General features: G+C 39.2%; 1 protein-coding gene and 1 long non-coding RNA gene across 2 annotated transcripts in view; one reads left to right on the top strand and one right to left on the bottom strand.

Moving 5' to 3' along the window:
* Window positions 1–6,000, top strand: part of LOC103153265 (vasorin-like) — a 28,782-nt gene that overhangs the window by 5,946 nt on the left and 16,836 nt on the right. The window lies entirely within an intron of this gene.
* LOC103153264 (uncharacterized) lies at window positions 1,025–5,095 on the bottom strand. Its single transcript, XR_477778.1, has 2 exons — window positions 3,372–5,095; window positions 1,025–2,667 (listed from the first exon to the last, which is right to left on the bottom strand). It is a non-coding gene; the product is annotated as an uncharacterized LOC103153264 (long non-coding RNA).

Below are 6,000 nucleotides of genomic sequence, written 5' to 3' on the forward strand. Positions count from 1 at the left end.
ACAGTGCACTGTAAAACTATTCACATAATCACAGCCTGGGAACAACAGGAGATATGGTTTCAAATATTCAGGCCACCTGTTGCTCTAGTGGCATTCCAGGTCTTTTGAGGTGTGTCTCTAGCAGTGATTTACACCTAGGCATTGACGTTTTTGCTCATTCTTCTTTAGAACTTCACCCAAGCACTGTCGGATTGGATCCAGAGTGTCTGTGAACATGAATTTTCAAGACTTGCTACAAATTCTCAATTGGATTTAGACCTGGACTTTGGCTACGCTAATTCTAACGCCTTGCTCTAACCTATACCATTTAAACTCTGGATGCTTTAGGGTTAGGGTTTTCTGACCAAACCAACTTCAGAAGCAATTTAACAGAGTTTTTAGTTATTGAGTGAAGAATCGTGCAAATGTACATCATTCCTCACGTCGGATAAACAGTATCAGCTGTTTTCAGTATTGGCCAGGCTTCTTAAGACAAGAAAACTGCAATCGGTGCACCTTCTTCTTCAGATATTTCCTTATATCTTTCAATTTTTCCTCAACATCCCTGATCTGACTGCTCTGTTCCTCAGTTGTCAGGATGCTGTTATTTTACCAACGTTCTCTATCAACCGTGGTAGAACTGGAATAAAACACAGATAAGTCCGGTTTACTACAAGGTTGATTTCTGAATGTATGAGCAAACATTTTAAGATTTACATTTGCACATAAAATTAAAAAAACTTTTTCCTTCGAGTTAATTTATCCAAATGAAAACATGAAAATCAATGGCTGTAACTTAAAAAGTGAAGTTTAAGGAGTAAGGGTAATTTTGCGAGTGAAATGAGACTAATTTTACTTAGTGAGACTGGCAAGACCTGTTACAACAAGAATATTAACTCAGCTGTAGTATCATCTGCATCACAGTGTGACAGAATTGTGCTGAACTAATTCCAGTCATTTCAGGTATATTTTTTTTTATCTAAGTTTAAGAGATATTAATGATTATACTCAGTCCTGTTGTGTTGAAACGCTGTGCAGTTCATTATTTAACTAAACCATTTGATTTTTCACGAAGAGAAGAATGCGCTCATGTTTTCTCATTCCATTGCCACATTCAAACACTCACAAGCAGAATCACTTAGTCCTCCTCTGAGGCCTCGCTGCAGCTGGCTGTGGATTAAAAGGTCGGAGGCCGAAGGGCGAACGAGTCGACCCGCAGAGATGCCGGTGAAGCCGAAGAAACGCAGATACAGAAAAAGTTTACAATCAGTCAAACTTACCATTGAATGACGAAAACAAATACATGTCCCGTCTGCCTGCGTAGCAGAAACTTTGCGTTTTTAAGGGATTTGCCGTGTTTAGATTTGGCTGGAAGCCCAACATGTGGTGATGGCAGGAAGATAAACAGATCAAAGCAAAAACCTGCAGGTCACGGAGCAAGAAACAGCCAAGACATGGTGAAAGCAGCTACAATTGTAAAGTTAAAAATGTTAAAATCTGAAACCAGTATAGAATTTAAAGCTACGTCATGTAACTTTTATTATAAAAAAAAAAAAATGTGTTTTTTACATATCAGTTAAAACTAACATTATGTCAGCAGCATGATATGAGACAATCTGACAAAAACAAATTCAGCTCTTCTGGCTTCTTCAAGTGCTAACTGCAGAAATATACCGCTTAGTCAGAAAGAGCCAATCAGAGCCAGGAGGAGGGTCCGAGCGCTGTCAGTCATTCTTGTGTACGTGCCACTCACACCCTCTCCTTTGCACTCAGCTACGTTACAGCTTCTAGCACAGAGTGTCATGAACGCTAAGGCTTATTAGCATAGCCACCGATGAGGGTACACAAATAGTTTTCCTGGAGCTGTAAGTTGGTTCTCTGCCATTTGCACATTTAATTTTCACTTCAGGAAATAAAACAAACAAATAACATTCTCCATCTACATCAGAACTGTACTTTGCAGTGGCCAATCAAATTAAATCGCGACACGATACTTTGAAGCTTGCGGTAAGAACCATAAAAAAAGAAACATTTTAAGGCCAGAGTACTTTTGCATGACACTTTCTGAATGCAAACACTCCGCTTTCGTGCCAACAAAACTGTGATTATTTCCTCATCATTCCTACCGAATGCAGCATTTGCAGACCGAAAATCTTTCTTCAGCAAACTCTGAGAAAGAAGAAAACATTTGAAGTCCGTGCTTTCAAGCAGTTGCGTGTAATAAATGAAGAAAAGGCAAAAAAAAAAAAAAAAAATGGTACACAACTTTTAATTACTGCTCTCTCTACATGTGTGGTGTCAAACGCATCGCTTCAATCTGACCGGGCTTGAGAAACCATTGTTCTGTTTGAGACCAGCGCAGAGAGCTGCGGTGGCGGGCATGTCTGTGGCACTTTTAATTTGAACGTCGTGTTCACAGATGAGAACCAAATCCCACTTCAGAGGGCCGTCACGTGGATCAAAAGCTGGACAACAGCAGCTTTAAGGGACAATAGAGTTCAGAACAGGATGAAACAGTTCAAGTGTTGACAGTGGAAAACATGAACTTGCAAGTCAAACGTCTTCAGGATGGAGTGTGACTGCAGAACGTTACAAATGTCCTAGATGTATTTGCGAAACTGAAATTGAGCGATCTAGAAGTTTTCATGAAAGGAATGCAGTAAATGCAATGTCAAGTTTAGATATGACCTGTTACCTCTCATTTCTGTCATACCATTCATACGGCTTAAAGTCGCTTTAATAAAATATGACTTAAATGAAATTTCACTTCTCTGTCTCTTGAAAAGCTCCTTCTCTTCCTGATACTCCACTTTTATGAAGTCATCACAACATGGCTCCTCTGTTAACCCTTTAACAACATCTTTACCTTTACATTACCACTGAGAAGTAGCTCCTATAATGAGCTCAGCAGGTGCTTGCTAATTGCTGTTGGTTAGTTTGAAGGAGTTAGAGTGGGGAAGTTAAAGAGAAGAGGAGCCGCTTTGCGAGGTGAAAGGAGCGACGTTTTGGAAACTGCAGCTCTGAGGAGGAGCTTCGTCCTTGAAGCCGGGGCTAGGTCCACCCAGGCGTTTTGCATGGCAGCTGGATGGTTGCCATGGGAGATTAAATGATTTCTCAAACATGCATGAAGGAATCAAGACTGCAAGTATGCTTTGATGAAGGAGTAATGTTATATTACATAATACTGCCACTTTAAAACAACATTTAAAAATACACAAGTAAGACATCTGCTCCACATTATGCCACATGAAATTCTAATTAATATTTCAGAATAATTACAACTCACTGTACAAGTCTTGCACATGCATGCTGATTTGATCTGTTTGTTTGGGACTCTGGCTTGGTATAAATTATATCTGCATTGCAAAATAACACAAATAACGGCTCGAGACCAGTCATCCGTTTCTGCTTCTTGATAGAAAATCAATGCAATTCCTGTTGACTTGATTGAACATCTTTGAAACAGAAGGAGACGAGCGCACAGCTCCACGTTCATGTTTGGTTTAGCATGTAAGCACCAGGTTTTATCTGCCTAGATGACTTCAAAAGTAGAAATGTTCACCTCATTACCACTCTAAGCGAACTCTAAGCGATTGTATCTCTTTGGTCTTGTAAACCTGTTCTTCCCACAACAATAACTTCATCCCACTCACTTTTTTTCATGCCAAAGGTTATTTCCATTGATCTCACTTGAAATCTAAATCAAGTTTTGAACATTGCCACAGGCAAAACTGAAGCTGTCTTATCGAAGCCAATGTTTGTTTGTTTTTTTATGATTCATATACCTGCCAATTCCTGTTTCCCAATGAGAGGAGCTTGATTGGTTGGTTTCTGCCTGTCATGTGTGCTGCTCTGTAACTGCTCTTGGCTAATGCGAGACTCTCCATCAGCACAGACAGACCAGCGCAAGTCCAAACCAAGCAGTCAGCGGGTCGGTCAGCTGCAGAAACATTACTCCGTGGCTCTGATGGGGCCAAAACACACCAGGCTGCTCCCAGAATGACAGATGAGACGCATTGGACAAATTGATGCAGAGCAGACTAACGGAGCAATTTTCCAGCCCCAATCAACTGTGGAAAATAAACTCAGAGGATCTGCATTGGGTCTTGACCGGGTTGATCGCCGGTTCAGAACTTCCTGCTCGTTAAAACGTAACTGCTGCCATTTTTCAAAGTGACTGGAAGGAGATTCCTGATCGTAGTTTGACTTCTTTTGGAGTTCAGATCTGCCTGGAAAAATACGTGGATCTTTAGTCGGATCAAAGATTGGTTAATAGAACAGAAACCGACTTCATTGGTCCACAAATGGGAAATTCAGGTGTAACAGCAGCAAAATTCACACAAAAACATTCTTAAAGTGTTAAAAACAACAGATAAATAAGGTTGATAATCATGCAACAATAATAGTACTACTAATAATAATGATGTCATGTAGAATCGAGTCAGATCACTTTTCTAAAAGTGAACAAAGTGAGCATTTTTATCAAACACTGAAAAAGACAAACTATTCACAATACAGTTGATCAGTGAACAAAAACAGATGAGCAACAACAGCAGAAATGTTTTTTTAAAAATGAGTCACTATAACCTGGCAAGACACAAGGTGAAGCATAATTTAAAAATAATAATAATAATGATGATTGAACTCATTGAAATACCAAACAGACACTAAATGACATAATAATATTGATGTTTCTATTCAACAGGTTACATTTCAGGTTTTGGTCATTTTGTCGTCGCGCCATTGTGGTTTTGCAGTTTTGGTTGTTTTTCTTTTACTGACAGCCATGACGTATTTTGTCCCCATCATTCATAAATCTAGTTTTGAGCGCCCTTTATACCAGCTTTGAAGATTAAACTAGCCTTCCCCAACCTGTACGTAGAACTCTGTAAGAAAACATTATTTGTGTGACTCTAATAGATGTTCACATTTTTTGATGTAAGCATTGGTCAAGAGTCCAACTGAGGACTAGGAACACAATCAATAGGGAAAAAAAGTGGGTGATATAAAATCAATTAAAGATATTCAAATTGAGATTTGAGCATCTTTGGAAATAAATATGTCTGTAAATGATAAAAAAGAAAAAAAATTGTTTAACATGGTTAATGTCTTTTTAAATACCTTTCCAAACAATAATAATAAAAAAAAAATTAGAGAGCTAATTGAAGCATCAAAAAGATTTAAAAGAAAATTTCAACATCTGCATTGATGGTAATTAACCCCCAAACTTCTTCACTTGGACTCACAAGTGGGCACCAGAGTGCATGCAGAACCAAAACGTTGACGTAATTTGATAATAATATTCCTGTTACTCAATAAAAGAAAAACCAACAACAACTTGATGTTCGCAGTTTGAAGAGCTGCCAAGTCATCAAAGATGTTCCAGCTGTGTTCACGCATGGTGACTGTTTGCAGTTTCCAATCCAAATCCGTTGCAGATGTCATCCTGGTTGGAAGGAACAATGTGGACTCGCACTTTGCCAAAAGCAGCCAGTTAAGGTTAGGAGCAAAATTTAGATCCAAGACTGAAAGGCAAAAAAAAAAGAGAGAGAGAGAGAGAGAGAGAAAAGATTGGTTAGAGCAAGCAGTGCGACTGCCCGGTTGGACATGTTTGTGTAAATGCCTCACGTTGTGTTTGCGGCTCTCCAGTCGTACCTGCCGGCTGAGTCACAGATAAGCTGGTGTGAATGAAATCTGGCTGAACCGCAGGTAAACAGAGACTCTTACACATTGTTCATCAAAGACTTGTTTTGCTCCAGGGTTTGCTTGAAAAAAGAAAAAAAAGCGTCACCCATCTGATAAAGTCTTGTTTTTCTGTTTAGTTTGTGGAGTTCATGTGGGGTTTCTCTTGCTAGAAGAACTTGTTGCGTTCATGTTTTTGCGTTTGTGTCCTTTTTTCTTTTTTATCCTTTTGTCTGTGAATACAGCCCTCCTTATCTACATAAACACAACACCTTTTTCTCCCCGTTCTTACTTCAAGAAACTCACTCTGAAGCCCCCCCATTCCAACACTCAGAGATT

Source organism: Poecilia formosa, unplaced genomic scaffold (genome assembly GCF_000485575.1).
Source record: "Poecilia formosa unplaced genomic scaffold, Poecilia_formosa-5.1.2 Scaffold344, whole genome shotgun sequence".
Lineage (NCBI taxonomy): Eukaryota > Metazoa > Chordata > Actinopteri > Cyprinodontiformes > Poeciliidae > Poecilia > Poecilia formosa.